This window comes from Pristiophorus japonicus, chromosome 1 (assembly GCF_044704955.1).
Source record: "Pristiophorus japonicus isolate sPriJap1 chromosome 1, sPriJap1.hap1, whole genome shotgun sequence".
NCBI lineage: Eukaryota > Metazoa > Chordata > Chondrichthyes > Pristiophoridae > Pristiophorus > Pristiophorus japonicus.
The window spans coordinates 485,611,825-485,636,079 of NC_091977.1; positions in this window are offsets into that span (position 1 = coordinate 485,611,825).

Consider the following 24,255-nt stretch of genomic DNA (forward strand, 5'->3'; position numbering starts at 1 on the left):
ATGCCTGGGTGGGTCTTGTGTAGGTCGCGTATAAACGTTTCCCTGTCTTTTTTTTGCAAAACCACATGATTATCCCATAAGAGACAATCCGACTGGATGGACATTTCAACTTTGCGTCGGTGAAACGGCTTAATTTCATCTTGCATTTCCCCGGGAATAGCCGACCAGCTCCCATTGAGGACGCAACTTTTTACAAGTGATAGCACAGGATCCTGGCTGCTCCTGGTCCTGATCTGGCAAGCAGTGACGGGTGACCCCTCGCTCTCAAAAGCATCCATGAGCAGAAGCAAGTCTGTGGGCTGCGCCATTTCCATCCTGTAGTGGGCAATGGTAGCCGACTGAGGGCATCAGCACAGTTCTCCGTGCCTGGTCTGTGGCGGATAACATAGTCATAGGTGGACAACGTTAGTGCCCATCTTTGGATGCGGGACGAAACATTGGTGTTTATACCTTTGCTTTCTGAGAACAGCAAAATGAGCGGTTTATGGTCGCTTTCAAGCTCAAACCGAAGTCCAAATAGGTATTGATGCATTGTCTCAACCTCATATACACATGCTAACGCCTCTTTCTCGACCATACTGTAGGCTCTTTCAGCCTTAGACAGACTTCTAGATACGTATGGAACCGATTGAAGTTTGCCTGATACATTGGTTTGCTGTAACACACAGCTGACCCCGTACGAAGATACATCACGAGCTAGCACTAATCGTTTACACAGGTCATACAGTACAACTAACTTATTAGAACAAAGTAGGTTTCTGGCCTTCTCAAAGCTGTCTCTTGATATTTACCCCAAACCCAGTCATCACCCTAACATAGCAACATGTGCAGCGGTTCCAGCAAAGTGCTTAACCTGGGTAGAAAGTTACCAAAATAGTTGAGGAGTCCCAGGAATGAATGCAGCTCCATCACATTCTGTGGTCTGGGTGCATTCTTGATGGCCTCTGTCTTTGAGTCCGTGGGTCTGATGCCATCTGTCGCAATCTTTCTCCCCCAAAATGTGGCCTTTGGCGCCAGGAAAACAACTTGGAGCGTTTCAGCCTGAGTCTCACTATGTCTAGTCGACTTAAAACCTCTTCCAGGTTGTGCAGGTGTTCTGTGGTGTCACGACCGATGATCAGGATGTTGTCTTGAAACACAACAGTGCGCGGAACCGATTTCAGCAGACTCTCCATGGTCCTCTGGAAAATGGCAGCAGCCGAGCGAAACCCAAAAGGGCACCTGTGGTATATAAACAGTCCGTGTGCGTGTTGATGCACGTCAATCTTTTCGAAGATTCAGCCAGCTCCTGTGTCATGTAGGCGGAGGTTAGGTCCAACTTGGTGAACGACTTACCCCCTGCTAACGTTGTGAACAGGTTATCCGCCTTGGGTAGTGGGTACTGGTCTTGTAACGGAACTCAGTTGATCGTTACCTTGTAGTCTCCGCAGATTCTGACCATGCCATCGCTTTTCAACACTGGCCCACTCGTTAAACTCGACTGGTGATATGATTCCCTATCGGTGAAGTGTGTCCAGTTCGATCTCGACTTTCTCCCTCATCATATAGGGAACTGCTCGAGCCTTGTGATGAATGGGCCTTGCATCAGGGACTAGATGGATCTGCACCTTGGAGCCTGTGAAGTTGCCGATTCCAAATAGCGATGGAAACTTGCTCAGCACTTGGGCACACGAGGCATCATCCACTGAAGATAGTGCTTTGATGTCGTCCCAGTTCGATCAAATCTTTCCCAGCGAGCTTCTGCTGAATAGCATTGGGCCATCGCCTGGTACAATCCACTGTGATAAATCATGCACAGCTCCATCGTACGGTACCTTAACTTCCACACTGCCAATGACTGGTATGAGCTCTTTGGTGTAGGTGCGCAGTTTTGTCTGAATCGGGCTCAGTTTGGGCCTTTGTGCCTTCTTGCACCACAGTTTCTCAAAAGCCTTCTGGCTCATAATTGACCGACTCACCCCCGTGTCCAACTTCACTGATACCAGAATACCGTTCAATTTGACTTTCAGCATGATAGGAGGGCCCTTGGTGATGAAGGTGTGTACCCCATACACTTCTTCCTCGGGTTGAGTTGCCGCTCTTGTTTGTTCTGTGTAATCCGCGCCGGATCGATCATCCTCTGCCGACCCTGCCACGTGGTGAGTCGCAGCACTCTTGCACATTCGCTGGAGGTGCCCCATTGTTTCATAGCCTTTGCACACGTAGTGCTTGAATTGACATTGATGGGCTCGATAATTAGCCCCGCAGCACCAACATGGTACTAATGGATTTACATTCACACCCGATGGCGGACTCTGAGTCATCCTAGGTCTTACAGCTGCAGACGTGTAGGCCCTGCCATATGCAGTACTGCTCGCTAGCAACGTTATTTTATGCACAGTACTTGCCGGTGAGCTTCGATGCTGGGAAGATATCTGTCTGGTATTATCGCTCGTGGATATGAATGCCTGGGCTATCATGATGGCCTTGCTCAGGTCTAGGGATTCGGCGGACAGCAACTTGCGAAGAATTACCTCATGGCCAATGCCAAGCACAAAAGGTCCGGCAGCATTTCCCACAAAAATCCAGCAAATTCGCAAGTTCCCGCAAGGCATCTCAGGTCGGCGACATAACTCGCCAAGTCCTGGCCCTCGGAGCGGTGGTGCGTGTAGAGCGATACCTGGCTATTAAGACGCTCTCCTTCGGCTTGAGGTGGTTCCGAACCAGCGTACACAACTCTCTATATGTCTTCTCCAATGGTTTCTCTGGTGCTAGCAGATTCTTGATGAGGCTGTATATTGTGGACCTACACACGGTGAGACGAATTGCCCTGTGCTTGATCGCTTTATCGTCCCCATCCAGCTCGTTGGCCATGAAGTACTGGTCGAGACACTCAATGAAGGCTTCCCAATCATCATCCTGTACAAATCTCTCTAAAATACCAACGGCAGCCATGACCGTGTGAAAGTTTGTAATCTGTTACTCATCGCCAGTTGTTAGGTATGGAAGAACTCCACAAGACTGAGCATTGTGAGCTGAAACTGATTGGACTTTAGTCTCTTTAATACAACTCCAGAGTGCCTAAGCAGCATGGCAGACAACCTTTTATACTCCCTTACACGAGGTGCGCAGGTGATCCTTGGGCCTCCAACAGTTGCGCCCTCTGGTGGGAAGTCTCACAAAGTTACAATGTTTACATCATAACAGTTCCTGTCTGTGCATGTCTGTCTGCGTGTGCGTATCTGTGCTTACGTGGCTGTATGTATATGTCTGTGTCTGTCTGTGTGAATGCATATCTGTGCTTGTGTGTCTGTGTGTATCTGTCTGTGTCTGTATTTGTGTGTCTGTCTTGTATCTGTATCTGTGTGTGTGTGTGTGTGTGTGTTTGTGCTTATTTATCTGTTTGCCTGTGTTTGTGTTTCTGTGTGTGTGTGTGTGTCTGTGTGCTGTGTAACTGTACTCTTTTGTCTTTTCTGCAGCTGTGTATGCCTGTCTCTGTTGGTGTGTGTATGTCTGTGTTGGTGTGTGTATGCCTGTATCTGTGTTGGCGTGTGTATGTTTGTGTTGGTGTGTGTAAGTCTGTGTCTGTGTTGGTGTGTGTATGTCTGTGTCTGTGTTGGTGTGTGTATGTCTGTGTTGATGTGTGTATGCCTGTGCCTGTGTTGGTGGGTGTATGCCTGTGTTTGTGTTGGTGTGTGTATGTCTGTGTCTGTGTTGGTGTGTGTATGTCTGTGTTGGTGTGTGTATGCCTGTATCTGTGTTGGCGTGTGTATGTTTGTGTTGGTGTGTGTATGTCTGTGTCTGTGTTGGTGTGTGTATGTCTGTGTTGGTGTGTGTATGTCTGTGTCTGTGTTGATGTGTGTATGTCTGTGTTGGTGTGTGTATGTCTGTGTCTGTGTTGGTGTGTGTATGTCTGTGTTGATGTGTGTATGCCTGTGTCTGTGTTGGTGTGTGAGTGCCTGTGTCTGTATTAATGTGTGAGTGCCTGTGTCTGTGTTGGTGTGTGTATGCCTGTGTTACATAGAAATATAGAAAATAGGTGCAGGAGCAGGCCATTTGGCCCTTTGAGCCTGCACCATCATTCAATATGATCATGGCTGATCATGCAACTTCAGTACCCCACTCCTGCTTTCTCTCCATAACCCCTGATCTCTTTAGCCATAAGGGCCACATCTAACTCCCTTTTGAATATATCCAACGAACTGGACTCGACAACTTTCTGTGGTAGAGAATTCCATAGGTTCACAATTCTCTGGGTGAAAAAATGTCTCCTCATTTCGGTCCTATATGACTTACTCCTTATCCTTAGACTGTGACTTCTGGTTCTGGACTTCCCCAACATCGGGAATATTCTTCCTGCATCTGACCTGTCCAATCCCGTCTCAATTTTATATGCTTCTATGAGATCCCCTCTCATTCTTCTAAATTCCAGTGAATATAAGCCTAGTTGATCCAGTCTTTCTTCATATGTCAGTCCTGCCATCCCGGGAATCAGTCTGGTGAACCTTCGCTGCACTCCCTCAATAGCAAGAATGTCCTTCCTCAGATTAGGAGACCAAAACTGTACACAATATTCCAGGTGAGGCCTCACCAAGGCCCTCTACAATTGCAGTAAGACCTCCCTGTTCCTATACTCAAATCCTCTCGCTATGAAGGCCAACATGCCATTTGCCTTCCTCACCGCCTGCTGTACCTGCATGCCAACTTTCAATGACTGATGTACCATGACAGCCAGGTCTCGTTGCACCTCCCCTTTTCCTAATCTGTCACCATTCAGATAATAATCTGCCTTCCTGTTTTTGCCACCAAAATGGATAACCTCACACTTATCCACATTATACTGCATCTGCCATGCATTTGCCCATTCACCTTACCTGTCCAAGTCACCCTGCAGCCTCTTAGCATCCTCCTCACAGCTCACACTGCCACCCAGCTTAGTGTCATCTGCAAACTTGGAGATATTACATTCAATTCCTTCATCTAAATCATTAATATATATTGTAAATAGCTGGGATCCCAGCACTGAACCTTGCGGTACCCCACTAGTCACTGCCTGCCATTCTGAAAAGGACTCGTTTATTCCCACTCTTTGCTTCCTGTCTGCCAACCAGTTCTCTATCCACGTCAATACATTACCCCCAATCCCATGTGCCTTAATTTTTCACAGTAATCTCTTGTGTGGGACCTTGTCAAAAGCCTTTTGAATGTCCAAATACACTATATCCACTGGTTCTCTCTTATCCACTCTACTAGTTACATCCTCAAAAAATTCTAGAAGAGTTGTCAAGCATGATTTCATTTTCATAAATCCATGCTGACTTGGACCGATCCTGTCACTGCTTTCCAAATGTGATGCTATTACATCTTTAATAATTGATTCCAACATTTTCCCCACTACCGATGTCAGGCTAACCGGTCTATAAGTCCCTGTTTTCTCTCTTCCTCCTTTTTTAAAAAGTGGGGTTACATTAGCTACCCTCCAATCCATAGAAACTGATCAAGTCCATGGAATGTTGGACAATGATCACCAATGCATCTACTATTTCCAGGGCCTCTTCCTTAAGTACTCTAGGATGCAGACCATCAGACCCTGGGGATTTATCGGCCTTCAATCCCATCAATTTCCCTAACACCATTTCCTGACTAATAAGGATTTCCCTCAGTTCCTCCTTCTCGCTAGACCCTCGGTCCCCCAGTATTTTCGGGAGGTTATTTGTGTCTTCCTTCGTGAAGACAGAACCAAAGTATTTGTTCAATTGGTCTGCCAGTTCCTTGTTCTCCATTATGAATTCATCTGATTCTGACTGCATGGGACCTACATTAGTCTTCAATAATCTTTTTCTCTTCACATATCTATAGAAGCTTTTGCAGTCAGTTTTTATGTTCCCTGCAAGCTTACTCTCATACTCTATTTTCCCCCTCCTAATTAAACCCTTAGTCCTCCTCTGCTGAATTCTAAATTTCTCCCAGTCCTCAGGTTTGCTGCTTTTTCTGGCCAATTTTTATGCCTCTTCCTTGGATTTTACACTATCCCTAATTTCCCTTGTTAGCCACGGTTGAGCCACCTTCCCGTTTTATTTTTACGCCAGACAAGGATGTACAATTGTTGTAGTTCATCCATGTGATCTTTAAATGTCGACCATTGCCTATCTACTTTCAACCCTTTAAGTATCATTCACCAGTCTATCCTAGCCAATTAACATCTCATACCATTGAAGTTACCTTTCTTTAAGTTCAGGACCCTAGTCTATGAATTAACTGTGTCACTTTCCACCTTAATGAAGAATTCTACCATATTATGGTCACTCTTCCCCAAAGGGCCTCGCATGACAAGATTGCTAATTAATCCTTTCTCATTACACAAGACCCAGTCTATGATGGCCTGCTCTCGAGTTGGTTCCTTGACATATTGGTCTTGAAAACCATCCCTTATACTCTCTAGGAAATCCTCCTCCACAGTATTGCTACCAGTTTGGTTAGCCCAATCTATATGTAGATTAAAATCACCCATGATAACTGCTGTACCTTTATTGCATACATCCCTAATTTCGTGTTTGATGCCATCCCCAACCTCTCTACTGTGGTCTGTACACAACTCCCACTAACATTTTCTCCCCTTTGGTGTTTTGCAACTCTGCCCATACCGATTCCACATCATCCAAGCTAATGTCCTTCTTTACTATTGCGTTAATCTCCTCTTTAACCAATGACACTATCCCACCTCCTTTTCCTTTCTGTCTATCCTTCCTGAACTAATATGGCAGGGGGATGGGAACCTATGCAGGGAGACAGAAGGAAATAAAATGGGGGCAGAAACAAAAGATAGAAAGGAGAATAGTAAAAGTGGAGGGCAGAGAAACCCAAGGCAAAAATCAAAAAGGGCCACACTACAGCAAAATTCTAAAGGGACAAAGTGTGTCAAAAAGATAAGCTTGAAGGCTCTGTGCCTCAATGCGAGGAGTATTCGTAATAAGGTGGATGAATTAACTGCGCAGGCAGCTATTAATGATTATGATATAATTGGGATTACAGAGACATGGATCCAGGGTGACCAAGGTTGGGAACTCAACATCCAGGGGTATTCAATATTCAGGAAGGATAGACACTTCCCACACACATAGTAGCCAGGAAGTGTCCCTGATTTCCCACATAGCACAGGAGGAGCATGGCACGGCTCTGGGCTCTCCTGCCATGACTTAACCTTCAAGTGAACTTAACTTGGCAACAATGCCAAAGGTTTCCTACTGATAAGAAAAGAAAAAGAAAAAGAAAAAATACTCACCAATCAACCAGCAAATCACTTACCCGCTTGGCTGTGACGTCAAACTTCGATTTCTTTTTACTTCTATTTTGCTTTTTGACCCTGCACCAGCTAGCTTCTCCCGACTGCTGGGCCCCTTTTATGGGCCTCGCTGCTCCTGACCTGCTCTGCTCCGACCTCCACTGCTTCTCCTGACTGCTGGGCCCCTTTTATGGGCCTCGCTGCTCCTGACCTGCTCTGCTCCGACCTCCACTGCTTCTCCTGACTGCTGGGCCCCTTTTATGGGCCTCGCTGCTCCTGACGTGCTCTGCTCCGACCTCCACTGCTTCTCCCGACTGCTGGGCCCCTTTTATGGGCCCCGCTGCTCCCGACCTGCTCTGCTCCAACCTTCACTGCTTCTCCCGCTGGCTGCTCCCGACTGCTGCTGGCCTTTTGTAGGCCTCGAGCTTCCCGCTCCCTCTGTCTGCTTCGACTGCTGTGTGAATGCCTGTGTCTCTGTTGGTATGTGTATGCTTGTGTTTTTCCCCAGTTGATGGATTGGTAGTGTTATGTCTGTAATGTACTTATGAATGACTCCACGAGGTAATGTGTTGTACTCAAACTGTAGTGACCTTGGTCCTTTATTCCAAACTCCAGAGTGAGGCAGCTGCATGGTGGGTGCCCTTTTATACAGCCCCTGCTACCAGGCAGGAAACCCCGGTCTCCACCAGTTGCACCCTCTAGCGGTGCCAACATAGTATATACAGTGTAAACCTTATTGAGAGTACATCAGGTAAACAAGTCTCCATCTTGTGCAACTATACAGTGACTACACAGAGAGTATCTCTATAGTCTGCATATATAACAGGTAGTTTGGTGTTCCATATTTGAAGGAAAAAGATACCAAATAAAAGAGAAAAGAAAGACTTGCATTTATATAGCATTTTCATAACCTCAAGACGTCCCAAAGCGATTTACGAGCAATGAGGTACTTTTGAAGTATACAGTGTTGTCATTTTACATTTGTTTGGAGGACGCAATGTTCAGCACATTAGCCGTGTGTGGGAAATGGAGCATTTTAACTAGGTGTTTAGGCTGAGTCCAAAGGTATGCAAAGGAATATAGGAACAGGAGTAGGCCATTTAGCCCCTGAACCCTGCCCGCCATTCAATGGGATCATGGCTGATCTGTACCTCACCTCCAGTTACCCGACTTTGTTCCACATCCCGTGATACCCTTAACAAATAAAAATCAACAATCACGGTCTTGAAGATTTCACTTGACCCAGCATCCACTGCCTTTTGTGGAGCGAGTTCCAGATTTCCACTACACTTTTGTGTAAAGAAATGCTTTCTGATTTCACACCTGCGTGGCCTAGCTCTAATTTTAAATTATGCCCCATGTCTAATTTTAAATTATGCCCTATTGTTCTTGATTGCCCCCACCAGAGGAGAGAGATTCTCTTCATCTAGCCTATCCAATCCCTAAAGTAAATGTTGGTCCCTTAGAAGATGAGAAGGGGGATTTAATAATGGGAAATGTGGAAATGGCTGAGACCTTAAACAATTATTTTGCTTCTGTCTTCACAGTGGAAGACACAAAAACCATGCCAAAAATTGCTGGTCACAGGAATGTGGGAAGGGAGGACCTTGAGACAATCACGATCACTAGGGGGGTAATGCTGGACAGGCTAATGGGACTCAAGGTAGACAAGTCCTCTGGTCCTGATAAAATGCATCCCAGGGTATTAAAAGAGATGGTGGAAGTTATAGCAGATGCATTCGTTATAATCTACCAAAATTCTCTGGACTCTGGGGAGGTACCAGCGGATTGGAAAGCAGCTAATGTAACGCCTCTGTTTAAAAAAGGGGGCAGATAAAAGGCAGGTACTTATAGGCCGGTTAGTTTAACATCTGTAGTGGGGAAAATGCTTGAAACTATTATTAAGGAAGAAATAGCGGGACATCTAGATAGGAATAGTGCAATCAAGCAGACGCAACATGGATTCATGAAGGGGAAATCATGTTTAACTAATTAGAATTCTTTGAGGATATAACGAACATGGTGGATAGAGGTGTACCAATGGATGTGGTGTATTTAGATTTCCAAAAGGCATTCGATAAGGTGCCACACAAAAGGTTACTGCAGAAGATAGAGGTATGCGGAGTCAGAGGAAATGTATTAGCATGGATAGCGAATTGGCTGGCAAACAGAAAGCAGAGAGTCGGGATAAATGGGTCCTTTTCGGGTTGGAAATCGGTGGTTAGTGGTGTGCAACAGGGATCGGTGCTGGGACCACAACTGTTTACAATATACATAGATGGCCTGGAAGAGGGGACAGAGTGTAGTGAAACAAAATTTGCAGATAACACAAAGATTAGTGGGAAAGCGGGTTGTGTAGAGGATACAGAGAGGCTGCAAAGAGATTTGGATAGGTTAAGCGAATGGGCGAAGGTTTGGCAGATGGAATACAATGTCGGAAAGTGTGAGGTCATCCACCTTGGGAGAAAAACAGTAAAAGGGAATATTATTTGAATGGGGAGAAATTACAACATGCTGAGGTGCAGAGGGACCTGGTGGTCCTTGTGCATGAATCCCAAAAAGTTAGTTTGCAGGTGCAGTAGGTAATCAGGAAGGTGAATAGAATGTTAGCCTTCATTGCGAGAGGGATGGAGTACAAAAGCAGGGAGGTCCTGCTGCAACTGTATAGGGTATTGGTAAGGCCGCACCTGGAGTACTGCGTGCAGTTTTGATCACCTTACTTAAGGAAGGATATACTGGCTTTGGAGGGGGTACAGAGACGATTCACTAGGCTGATTCCGGAGATGAGGGGGTTACCTTATGATGATAGATTGAGTAGACTGGGTCTTTACTCGTTGGAGTTCAGAAGGATGAGGGGTGATCTTATAGAAACATTTAAAACTCATGAAAGGGATAGATAAGATAGAGGCAGAGAGGTTGTTTCCACTGGTAGGGGAGACTAGAACTAGGGGGCACAGCCTCAAAATACGGGGGAGCCAATTTAAAACCGAGTTGAGAAGGAATTTCTTCTCCCAGAGGGTTGTGAATCTGTGGAATTCTCTGCCCAAGGAAGCAGTTGAGGCTAGCTCATTGAATGTATTCAAGTCACAGATTGATAGATTTTTAACCAATAAGGGAATTAAGGGTTACGGGGAGAGGGCGGGTAAGTGGAGCTGAGTCCACGGCCAGATCAGCCATGATCTTATTGAATGGCGGAGCAGGCTCGAGGGGCTAGATGACCTACTCCTGTTCCTAATTCTTATGTTCTCATGTTCTTATTTATTATTTTAAACACAAAATGATCCTGCAGTGGCTCCTTCCTCACTTTACTTTCATAAAAAATTATTAATAAAATTAGATAACCAGAACAAAAATAGAGGTCGACTGTTTGCGTTAACTGTTACAAAGCCCCTAACTTTGGGATTTATGACATTATCGAGAACTAGACAGGTTTAGTCCAAACATTTACCATTAACTTTATTTTTTATGTATATTTATCCTCAGGATGTGGACAGCACTTGGAAGGCCCAATTTATTGCCCATCCCTGCGAAGGTGTTGGCCAACCTTCTTCTTGAGTTCATAGAAGCATAGAAAAGCACAGCACAGAAGGAGGCCAGTTGTCTCATCACATTCGGCTCTTTCCAGTTAGTCTCACTCTCCTGCTCTTTCCCCACATCCTTGCAATTTTTTCCTTCAAGTATTTATCCAATTCCCTTTTGAAAGCTACTATTGAATCTGTATCCATCACCCTATCAGGCAATGGATTCCAAATCCCAAACACTTGTTGCGTAAAACCTTTTTTCCTCATGTCGAGTCTGGTTCTTTTGCCATTTATATTAAATCTGTGCCCTCTGGTTATCAACCTTGGCAACAGTTTCTCTTTATTTACTCTATCTAAATCCTTCATGACTTTAAACACCTCTATCAAATCTCCTGTAGCATTCTCTGCTCCAAGGAGACCAACCCCAGCTTCTCCACTCTATCCATGTAACTGAAGTCTGTCATCCCGGAACCATTCTTGTAAGTCTTTTCTGCAACCTCTCTAAGGTCTTCACATCCTTCCTAAAGTACGGTGCCCAGAATTGGACACAATACTCCAGCTGGGGCCGAACTAGTGTTATATATAGGTTGAGCATAACTTCCTGGCTATTGAATTCTATGCCTCTATTTATAAAGCCCAGGATCCCATATGGTTTACAAACTGCTTTGTTGACTTGTCCTGCCACCTTCAAAGATTTCTGCACAAGCACCTCCAGGTCTCTCTATTCGTGCAACCCCTTTAAAATTGTACCATTGTCTCAGTCTTCATGGTAGAAGACACTAAATACATCCCAATAGTGGATAATCAAGGGGCTATAGGGAGGGAGGAACTTTGGACAATCACTATCACTAAATAAGTAGTAATAATTGGACTAAAGGCAGACAAGTCCCCTGGACCTGATGGCTTACATCCTTGGGTCTTAAAAGAAGTGGCTGCAGAGATAATGGATGCATTGTTTGTAATCTACCAAAATTCCCGAGATACTGGGGAGGTCCCAGTGGATTGGAAAAGCGCAAATGTAACGCCCCTATTTAAAAAAGGAGGCAGACAGAAAGCAGGAAACTATAGATCAGTTAGCCTAACATCTGTCATTGGAAAAATGCTGGAGTCTATTATTAAGGAAGCAATAGCAGAACATTTGGAAAAGCATAATTCAATCAAGCAGAGTCAGCATGGTTTTATGAAAGGGAAATCATGTTTGACAAATTTGCTGGAGTTCTTTGAGGATGTAACGAGCAGGGTGGATAAGGGGAAACCAGTGGATGTGGTGTATTTGGATTTCCAGAAGGCATTCGATAAGGTGCCACATAAATAGTTAGTGCATAAGATAAAAGTTCATGGGGTTGGGGGTAATATATTAGCATGGATAGAGGATTGGCTAACTAACAGAAAACAGAGAGTCGGGATAAATGGGTCATTTTCTGCTTGCAAACAGTAACGAGTGGGGTGCCACAGGGATCAGTGCTGGGGCCTCAACTATTTACAATCTATATTAATGACTTAGATGAAGGGACCGAGTGTAATGTAGCCAAGTTTACTGATGGTACAAAGATGGGCAGAAAAGCAAATTGTGAAGAGGACACAAAAAATCTGCAAAGGGATATAGACAGGCTAAGTGAGTGGGCAAACATTTGGCAGATGGAGTATAGACCGGTTAGCCTGACATCAGTAGTGGAGAAAATGTTGGAATCAATTGTTAAAGACGTACAGCGCATTTGGAAAGCTGTGACAGGATCGGTCCAAGTCAGCATGGATTTATGAAAGGGAAATCATGCTTGACAAATCTTCTAGAATTTTTTGAGGATGTAACTAGCAGAGTGGACAAGGGAGGACCAGTGGATGTGGTGTATTTGGACTTTCAAAAGATTTTTGACAAGGTCCCACACACGAGGTTACTGTGCAAAATTAAAGCACATGGTATTGGGGGTAATGTATTGACGTGGATAGAGAACTGGTTGGCAGACAGGAAGCAAAGAGTAGGAATAAAAGAGTCCTTTTCAGAATGGCAGGCAGTGACTAGTGGGGTACTGCAAGGTTCAGTGCTGGGACCCCAGCTATTTACAATATACATTAATGATTTAGACAAAGAAATTGAATGTAATATCTCCAAGTTTGCAGATGACACTAAGCTGGGTGGCAGTGTGAGCTGTGAGGAGGATGCTAAGAGGCTACAGGGTGACTTGGACATGTTAGGTGAGTGGGCAAATGCATGGCAGATGCAGTATAATGTAGATAAATGTGAGGTTATCCACTTTGATGGCAAAAACAGGAAGGCAGAATATTAGCTGAATGGTGACAGATTAGGAAAAGGGGAGGGGCAGCGAGACCTGGCTGCCATGGTACATCAGTCATTGAAGGTTGGCATGCAGGTACAGCAGGCGGTGAAGAAGGCAAATGGCATGTTGGCCTTCATAGCGAGAGGAATTGAGTATAGGAGCAGGGAGGTCTTACTGCAGTTGTACAGGGCCTTGGTGAGGCCACACCTTGAATATTGTGTACACTTTGGGTCTCCTAATCTGAGGAAGGACATTCTTGCTATTGAGGGAGTGCAGCGAGGGTTCACCAGACTGATTCCCGGGATGACAGGACTGATATATGAAGAAAGACTGGATCGACTAGGCTTATATTCACTATAATTTAGAAGAATGAGAGGGGATCTCATAGAAACATAAAATTCTGATGGGATTGGACAGGTTAGATGCAGGAAGAATGTTCCCGATGTTGAGTAAGTCCAGAACCAGGGGTCACAGTTTAAGGATAAGGAGTAAGCCACTTAGGACTGAGATGAGGAAAAACTTCTTCACTCAGCGAATTGTGAACCTGCAGAATTCTCTACTACAGAAAGTTGTTGAGGCCAGTTCGTTAGATATATTCAAAAGGGAGTTAGATGTGGCCCTTATGGCTAAAGGGATCAAGGAGTATGGAGAGAAAGCAGGAATGGGGTACTGAAGTTGCATGACCAGCCATGATCATATTGAATGGTGGTGCAGGCTCGAAGGGCCGAATCGCCTACTGCTGCACCTATTTTCTATGTTTCTATGTTTCTATAATGTGGGAAAATGTGAGGTTATCTACTTTGGCAGGAAACATCGAAAAGCAAATTATAATTTAAATGGAGAAAAATTGCAAAGCGCTGCAGTACAGAGGAACCTGGGTGTCCTTGTGCATGAAACACAAAAAGTTAGTATGCAGGTACAGCAAATGATCAGGAAGGCAAATTGGAATGTTGGCCTTTATTGCAAGGGGGATGGAGTATAAAAGCAGAGAAGTCCTGCTACAACTGTACAGGGTTTGGTGAGGCCACACCTAGAGTACTGCATACAGTTTTGGTCTCCGTATTTAAGAAAGGATATACTTGCATTAGAGGCTGTTCGGAGAAGGTTCACTAGGTTGATTCCGGAGATTAGGGGGTTTACTTATGAAGATAGGTTGAGCAGGTTGGGCCTATACTCATTGGAGTTCAGAAGAATGAGAGGTGATCTTATTGCAACATATAATGAGGGGGCATGACAAGGTGGATGCAGAGAGGATATTTCCACTCATAAAGGAAACTAAAACTAGGGGACATAGTCTCAGAATAAGGGGCCGCCCATTTAAAACTGATATGAGGAGAAATTTCTTCCCTCAGAGGGTTGTAAATCTGTGGAATTCTCGGCCCTAGAGAGCTGTGGAGGCTGGGTCATTGAATATATTTAAGGTGGAGATGGACAGATTTTCGAGCGATAAGGGAATAAAAAGTTATGGGGAGCGGGCAGGGAAGTGGAGCTGAGTCCATGATCAGATCAGCCATGCTCGAGGGGCCAAATGGCCTATTCCTGCTCCGATTTCTTATGTTCTCTCCACAATTTTCTTAACAACTGTGTGGTTTGCTGGGCTATCTGAGACAGTATTAAGAATCTGCAACATAGTGTGGGGTTGGAATCAGAATGGCTTGGTGTGGACAGTAGTTACCTAGCAAACAGCAGTTAACATGGATTCAGACCTGGCTCGCAGTGGACTGTAGAAAGCCCTATGATGTGACGTACCTAGACTTCCAAAAGGCATTTGGCAAAGTTGCACACAAGAAGCTATTTTAAACTCAAAGTTGTAAGAATTCAGAGTAGATTCATGTAAATGGGTTATGAACTGGGCGAAGGGTGAAAGACAGGAAGTACTCATTATAGGAATTGTGAGCGGGGGGCGGGGGTGGGGGATGAATCACTGAATGGGGTACCACAGGCCTCAGTATTTGCACCATTATTGTTTCTAATGTACAAATGTGATTTGGATTCAGAAACTCATTGCCAAGTGGTCAAATTTACAGACGAAACAGTGAATTATGAGGAGGCAGCTTACAAATTACAGAAAGATTTTGATATACTATATAAGAACAACGGCAAATGAAACTGCCCTCATGGCCTCGCACCTCCCGATCTCTATAGCCTCCTCAGCCCTACAAGCCTTCGAAATCTCTGCACTCTTCCAATTCTGGCCTCTTGCACATTTTGATCGCTCCATCAATGGCAGCCGTGCCTTCAGCTGCCAAGGCCCTATGCTCTGGAATTCCCTCCCTAAACCTCTCCGCCTTTCTACCTCTCTCCGCTCTTTTAAGATGCTCCTTAAAACCAATTTGTTGATCAAACTTTTTGATCAGCTGTCCTGATATCTCCTTCTGTGGCTCGGTGTCAAAAATGTTTTTATTGATATTGCCCTTGTTAAGCGCCTTGGGACGTTTTACTATGATAAATGCACTATATAAATGCAAGTTGTTGTCCTAGTAATGTATATACTTATTGTCTCCTGCTTTATACCCTCGCACTCTCTTAGTAATTTATACTCTTACTGTCTCCTGCTTTATTTCCTCTTGCTCTCTCCTGGTATTTTCCCCTCTAATTGACTCCGGTTATTATTCCTTGTGACTCTCTCCTAGCAATTTACGTGATTACTAACTCTTGCTATTACTCCCTCTCACTTAATCATGATATTTTAAAATCCCAGAACAATCCTTATCTGTTCCTAAGTAATTCAGTTTATTTCATGTTGCAACAAGTTCAGTTAAATGCCATGTTTTTTTTGGTTAAAGCTTGCCGTAGCTAATCTGAATTTAAATAGGTGCCTGTAACGTCTGTGTTTAATAGAGACCTATTATAAGGTAGAGGTTAAAAGTTGAAAGTGTCGCATTTTTTCCCTCCCTGCTTTTCTGCAAATCTCTCACAATTCTTTTTAAATTGTTCTACCTGGTTATGCATTTAAACCGGGAATGATTGCTGTCGGTTATGACACTGGACCAGTAACCCAGAGGTTGAGAGTTTAAATCCCATAACAGTTGTGAAATTGGATTCAATAAATCTGGTATATTATGGGTTAGCACCAGAAAATGAACATGAAAGCTGCTAGATTGCTGATAATAGTTCACTGATGTTCTTCAGGGAAGGGAAACGGCCACTCCTACCCCGTCTGGCCTACATGTGACTCCGGACAAATCATCCAGATACAGTCATTCAAATTCCACCATAGCAGCTGGGAAATTTAAGTTCAGTTTATTAAATAAATCTGAAATAAAAAGCTAGTATCAGTAATGGTGACCATGAAACTACCAGATTGTCGAAAAAAAAACATCTGGTTAACTAATGTCCTTTATGGTAGGAAATCTTCTGTCTGGCCTATATGTGACTCCAGACCCACAGGAATGTGGTTGACTCTTAACTGCCCTCTGAAATGGCCTCACAAGCCACTTAGTTGTATCCAAACTGTTACGAAAAAATATAAGAATAAAACCGGACGGACCACCCAGTATCGACCTCGGCACCAGATTCAGGCACAGCAAAGGTGCACCCAGCAACCCCGCAAATTCCTCCTTACTAACATCTGGAGACTTGCGCCAAAACTGGGCGAGCACAGTGGTATACAGTCGGGAGGGAGTGGCCCTGGGAATCCTCAATATTGACTCCGGATTCCATGAAGTCTCATGGCATCAGGTCAAACATGGGCAAGGAAAGCTCCTGCTGATTACCACCTATTGCCCACCCTCAGCTGATGAATTAGTACTCCTCCATGTTGAACACCACTTAAAAGAAGCACTGCGGGTAGCAAGGGCACAGAATATACTCTGGGTGGGGGATTTCAATGTCCAACACCAAGAGTGGCTTGGTAGCACCACTACTGACTGAGCTGGCCGAGTCCTTTTCTTTTTATTTGTTCCGGGATGTGAGTATCGCTAGCAAGGCCAGCATTTAATGCCCATCTCTAATTGCCCTTGAGAAGGTGTGCCGCCTTCTTGAACCACTGCAGTCCTTGTGGTGAACATACTCCCACAGTGCTGTTAGGGAGGGAGTTCCAGGATTTTGACTCAGCGACGATGAAAGAACGGCTATATATTTGCAAGTCAGGATGGTGTGTAACTTGGAGGAGAGTTTTCAGGTGATGGTGCTCCCATATGCCTGCTGCCCTTGTCCTTCTAGGTGATAGAGGTTGCACCCTATTCACCACTTTAAACATTCACTCCTTCCACCACCGCGCACCATTGCTGCAGTGTGTACCATCTACAAGATGCATTGAAGCAACTCGCCAAGGCTTCTTCGACAGCAACCTCCCAAACCTTCGACCTCTACCACCTAGATCATCATCATCATAGGCAGTCTCTCGAATCGAGGATGACTTACTTCCATGTCAAAAAGTTCACAGGTGTTTCAATGATGGACCTAAAATTCCAGGTCCGAGCTAAATCTTGAAGGGTGGAAGATGCCTATGCTTGTATTTTTTTAACGTGTGGTGACCGTTGCACACCAGCCACCACACGGGCTTGATAGAGCTAGGTCTTGGTCCAGTAGCAAGGATTAACCAAGACGACTGGAGACCAGCTCTGCTGCACGGGCCTAGTGCGCACACATATCGCAGTGTGGGCTGACCCGTGCTGCCCCTGGGCCCTCGCCTCTTCTGGGCCCTGAAATCACACCTCTCCTGGGCCCCGATCTCATCCCCCTACAATCTCTCGGCGTTCCTTCGCCCTGACCTCGCCACTCCTACTGTACCAACCCACGCTCCAATCACCGACCTGGACCTTGATGACTTCCCTTTTCACTGCCGTTGCTCTCCTGCTCCAGCACATGCTGTTCCCTGAAGTGGTACACTGCCACACTGCTCCTTCTGCTTCCCAGCTTGCTCCGATGGTGCTCGCAGGCCGGGGGCCACACAGACTGCTGGGCTCGGCTGCCACGCTGCTCCTTCTACTCCCCGAAGGGCAATGGCAGCAGATGCATGGGAGCACCACCTCCAAGTTCTCCTCCAAGTTACACACAATCATGAAAATATATCACCGTTCCTTCATTGTCACTGGGTAAAAATCCTGGAAAAACCAACGGTTCAAGAAGATGGCTCACCACCATCTTCTCAAGGGCAAATAGGGATGAGCAATAAATGCTGGCATTACCAGTGACGCCCACATCCTGTGAATGAATAAAGAAAATACTCCCATATTAAGCAGTTTCCCTTACCCTCAGGGCAACTAGAGTTGAGCAATAGATGCTACTTTGCCATTGCTGCCCACATCCCAAAAACAAAGAAAAGGCTGGAGAAGTGACATTAGGTGAACATTTAAAAAACAGTAATCTTTAGGTTTCATAAGCTTTAGATTAGCTATGGAAAAGGACAGTGAGAAATCAAGTGGGATGAGAACGGATCTGACCCGGGTAAATTGGAATCAAAGATTGGCAGGCAAAACTGTACTGGAACAATGGACTGCCTTTAAAGAGGAAATAATTCGAGTACAGTCGAGGTACATTCCCACTAGGGGGAAAGGTAGGGCAACTAAAGTCAGAGCTCCCTAGATGACAGAACAGATAAAGAGTAAGATGAAGCAGTAAAAGAGCACGTATGACCGATGTCAGGTCGAGAATACATCTGAGAATCAGGCTGAATATAGAAAGTTCAGAGGAAAAGTGAAAAAGAAAATAAGAGGAGCAAAGAGAGGTTATGAGAATAAAATGACAGCTAACATAAAAGGTAATCCAAAAGTTTCCTATAGGCATATAAATACTAAATGGGTAGTAAGAGGAGGGGTGAAGCCAATCAGGGACCTGAAAGGAAAGCTACGCATGGAGGCAGAGGGTATGGCTGAGGTACTAAATGAGTATTTTGCATCTGTTTTTACCAAGGAAGAAGATGCTGTCATAGACATAGTAAAGGGGGAGGTAGAAGAGATACAGGAAAAGATAAGAATTGATAAAGACAGGAACTAGAAAGGCTGGCTGTACTTAAAGTAGATAAGTCACCAGGACCGGATGGGATGCAACTTAGGACGCTGAGGGAAAAGAAGAAAGCAATCGCGGAGCTACTGGCCATAAATCTTCCAATCCTCCTTAGAAACAGGGGTGGTGTTGGAGGAGTGGAGAATTGCAAATGTGACACCATTGTTCAAACAAGGGTGTAAAGATAGACCCAGCAACTATAGGCCGGTCAGTTTAACACGGTCAGTGGGGATGCCTTTAGAAATAATAATCAGGGATAAAATTAACAGTCACTTCGACAAGTGTGGATTAATTAAGGAAAGTGAGCATAGATTTTTAAAGGCAAATCGTGTTTAACCAACCTGATTGAGTTTTTTGATGAGGTAACAAAGAGGGTTGATGAGTACACTACGGTTGACATAGTGTACATGGATTTCCAAAAGGCATTCGACAAATTAGCATTTAATAGGCTGGCCAGCAAAGTTGAAACCCATGGAATAAAAGGGATAGTGGCAGCATGGATTAGAAATTAGCTAAGTGAAAGGAAACAGAGAGTACAAAAGCAAAATACTGCGGTTGCTGGAATCTGGAATAAAAACAGAAAATGTGGGAAATCTCAGCAGGTCAGGCAGCACCTGTGGAGAGGAAGCAGAGTTAACGTTTCCGGTCCATGACCCTTCGTCAGAACTGGAGAGTGTTCGAAAAGAACAGAATCTTAACACTGAAAGGGGGAGGGGAAGAAAGAACAAAAGAGAAGATCTGTGATAGGGTGGAAGACAAGAGAGATTAGAAAGACAAAAGGAATGATGGCCCAAATTCAAATGCCAGGAGTTAGAAAGACATTAGTCGAGATAGGGTGTGAATGGTGGAATTATGACCAACTGCCATTAGAGCCAAGAAGAAAAAAAGAAAGAAACAGGCTCTTAGGGTGGTGGTGGGGGGGGGGGATGCTGGTGGAGAAAGGGAGCCAAAGATTGGCAGCGGTTATGTTCTGAAATTTTTGAACTCGATGTTGAGTTCAGAAGGATGTAAAGTGTCTAAATGAAAGATGAGGTGCTGTTCCTCGTTGAGCTACGTTGGAACAGTGCAGGAGACTGAGGACAGAGAGGTCAGAGTACGAATGCAATGGAGAATTAAAGTGACAGGCGACTGGAAGCTCAGGGTCACACTTGCGGAATGAATGGAGGTGCTTCGCAAAGCGGTCACCCAATCTACGCTTGCTCTCCCCAATGTAGAGGAGACCACATCGTGAGCAGTGAATACAGTATATTAAATTGAAAGTCGTACAAGTAAATTGCTGTTTCACCTGGAAGGAATAATTGGGGCCTTGGCTGGTGGTGAACGGTTAGAAACATAGAAAATAGGTGCAGGAGTAGGCCATTTGGCCCTTTGAGCCTGCACCACCATTCAATAAGATCATGACTGATCATTCCCTCAGTACTCCTTTCCTGCTTTCTCTCCATAACCCCTTGATCCCCTTAGCCATAAGGGCCATATCTATCTCCCTCTTGAATATATCCAATGAACTGGCATCAACAACTCAATGTGGCAGGGAATTCCACGGGTTAACAACTCTCTGAGTAAAGAAGTTTCTCCTCATCTCAGTCCTAAATGGCCTACCCCTTATTCTAAGTTTGTGTCCCCTGGTTCTGGACTTACCCAACATCGGGAACATTCTTCCCGCATCTAACCTGTCCCGTCCCGTCAGAATCTTATATGTTTCTATGAGATCCCCTCTCATTCTTCTAAACTCCAATGTATAAAGGCCCAGTTTATCCAGTCTCTCCTCATATGTCAGTCCTGCCATCCCAGGAGTCAGTCTGGTGAACCTTCGCTGCACTCCCTCAATAGCAAGAACGTTCTTCCTCAGATTAAGAGACCAAAACTGAACACAATATTCCAGGTGAGGCCTCACTAAGGCCCTTTACAACTGCAGTAAGACCTCCCTGCTCCTATATTCAAATCCCCTAGCTATGAAGGCCAACATACCATTTGCCTTTTTCACCGCCTGCTGTACCTGTATGCCAACTTTCAATGACTGATGAACCAAGACACCCAGGTCTCGTTGCACCTCCCCTTTTCCTAATCTGCCACCATTCAGATAATATTCTGTCTTTGCGTTTTTGTCCCCAAAGTGGATAACCTCACATTTATCCACATTATACTGCATCTGCCATTCATTTGTCCACTCACCTAACCTGTCCAAATCACCCTGCAGCCTCCTAGCGTCTCCCTCACACCGCCACCCAGTTTAGTGTCATCTGCAAACTTGGAGATATTACACTCAATTCCTTTATCCAAATCATTGATGTATATTGTAAAGAGCTGGGGTCCCAGCACTGAGCCCTGCGGCATTCCACTAGTCACTGCCTGCCATTCTGAAAAGGACCCGTCTATCCCGACTCTCTGCTTCCTGTCTGCCAACCAGTTCACTATCCACATCAGTATATTACCCCCAATACCATGTGCTTTGATTTTGCACACCAATCTCTTGTGTGGGACCTTGTCAAAAGCCTTTTGAAAGTCCAAGTACACCACATCCACTGGTTCTCCCTTGTCCACTCTACTAGTTACATCCTCAAAAAATTCTAGATTTGTCAAACATGATTTTCCCTTCATAAATCCATGCTGACTTGGACCAATCCTGTCACTGCTTTCTCAATGTGCTGCCATTTCATCCTTAATAATTGATTCCAACATTTTCCCCACTACTGATGTCAGGCTAATCAGCCTATAATTACCCGCTTTCTCTCTCCCTGCCTTTTTAAAAAGTGGTGTTACATTAGCTACCCTCCAGTCCATAGGAGCTGATCCAGAATCGATAGACTGTTGGAAAATGATCACCAATGCATCCACTATTTCTAGGGCTACTTCCTTAAATACTCTGGGATGCAGACTATCAGGCCCTGGGGATTTATCGGCCTTCAATCCCATCAATTTCCCGAACACAATTTCCCGCTTAATAAGGATATCCTTCAGTTCCTCCTTCTCACTAGACCCTTGGTCCCCCAGTACTTCCGGAAGGTTATTTGTGTCTTCCTTCGTGAAGACAGAACCAAAGTATTTGTTCAATTGGTCTGCCATTTCTTTGTTCCCCATTATAAATTCACCTGAATCCAACTGTAAGGGACCTACGTTTGTCTTCACTAATCTTTTTTTCTTCACATATCTATAGAAACTTTTGCAGTCAGTTTTTATGTTCCCAGCAAGCTTCTTCTCGTACTCTATTTATCCCCTCTTAATTAAACCCTTTGTCTTCCTCTGCTGAATTCTAAATTTCTCCCAGTCCTCAGGTTTGTTGCTTTTTCTGGCCAATTTATATGCCTCTTCCTTGGATTTAAAACTATCCTTAATTTCCCTTGTTAGCCACAGTTGAGACACCTTCCCCATTTCATTTTTACTCCAGACAGGGATGTACAATTGCTGAAGTTCATCCATGTGATCTTTAAATGTTTGCCATTGCCTATCCACCGTCAACCATTTAAGTATTATTTGCCAGTCTATTCTAGCCAATTCACGCCTCAAACCATCGAAGTTACCTTTCCTTAAGTTCAGGACCTTAGTTTCTGAATTAACTGTGTCACTCTCCATCTTAATAAAGAATTTTACCATATTACGGTCACTCTTCCCCAAGGGGCCTCGCACAACATGATTGCTAATTAGTCCTTTCTCATTACACATCACCCAGTCTATGATGGCCAGCTCCCTAGTTGGTTCCTCAACATATTGGTCTAGAAAACCATCCCTAATACACTCCAGGAAATCCTCCTCCACCGCATTGCTACCAATTTGGTTAGCCCAATCAATATGTCGATTAAAGTCACCCATGATAACTGCTGTACCTTCATTGCATGCATCTCTAATTTCTTATTTGATGCTGTCCCCAACCTCACTACTACTGTTTGGTGGTCTGTACACAACTCCCACTGGCGTTTTCTGTCCCTTGGTGTTCCGTAGCTCCACCCATTCCTATTCCACATCATCCAAGCTAATGTCCTTTCTTACTATTGCATTAATTTCCTCTTTAACCAGCAACGCCACCCCGCCTCCTTTTCCCTTCTGTTTATCCTTCCTAAATGCTGAATACCGCTGGATGTTGAGTTCCCAGCCTTGGTCACCCTGGAGCCATGTCTCCATGATGCGAATTACATCATACCCTTTAACTGCTATTTGCTCAGTTAATTCGTCCACCTTATTTCGAATTCTCCTTGCATTGAGGCACAGAGCCTTCAGGCTTGTCTTTCTAACACACTTTGCCCCTTTCGAATTTTGGTGTAATGTGGCCCTTTTTGCTTTTTGCCTTAGGTTTCTCTGCCCTCCACTTTTACTTTTCTTCTTTCTATCTTTAGCTCCTGCCCCCTTTCTACTTCCCTCTTTCTCCCTGCATAGGTTCCCATCCCCCCTGCCATATTAGTTTAACTCCTCCCCAACAGCACTAGCAAACACTCCCCCTAGGACATTGGTTCCGGTCCTGCCCAAGTGCAGACCGTCCAGTTTGTATTGCTCACACCTCCCCCAGAACCGGTTCCAATGTCCCAGGAATTTGAATCCCTCCCTTCTGCACCACTCCTCAAGCCATGTATTCATCTGAGCTATCCTGCGATTCCTACTCTGACTAGCACGTGGAACTGGTAGCAATTCTGAGATTACTATTTTTGAGGTCCTACTTTTTAATTTAGCACCTAGCTCTCTAAATTCATCTTGTAGGACCTCATCCCGTTTTTTACCTATATCGTTGGTAGTTATATGCAACTGGCTGTTCACCCTCCCTTTTCAGAATGCCCTGCACCCGCTCCGAGACATCCTTGACCCTTGTACCAGGGAGGCAACATACCACCCTGGAGTCTTGGTTGCGGCCGCAGAAACGTCTATCTATTCCCTTACAATTGAATCCCCTATCACTAAAGCTCTCCCATTCTTTTTCCTGCGCTCCTGTGCAGCAGAGCTACCCACGGTGCCATGAACTTGGCTGCTGCTGCCCTCCCCTGATGAGTCACCCCCCCAAACCGTACCCAAAGCGGTGTATCTGTTTTGCAGGGGTATGACCGCAGGGGACCCCTGCACTACCTTCCTTGCACTGCTCTTCCTGTTGGTCACCCATTCCCTATCTGGCTGTGTACCCTTTACATGCGGTAAGACCAACTCACTAAACATTCTATTCACGTCATTCTCAGCATCGTGCATGCTCCGTAGTGAATCCACCCGCAGCTCCAGTGCCACAATGTGGTCAGTCAGGAGCTGCAGGCGGATGCACTTCCCACACATGTAG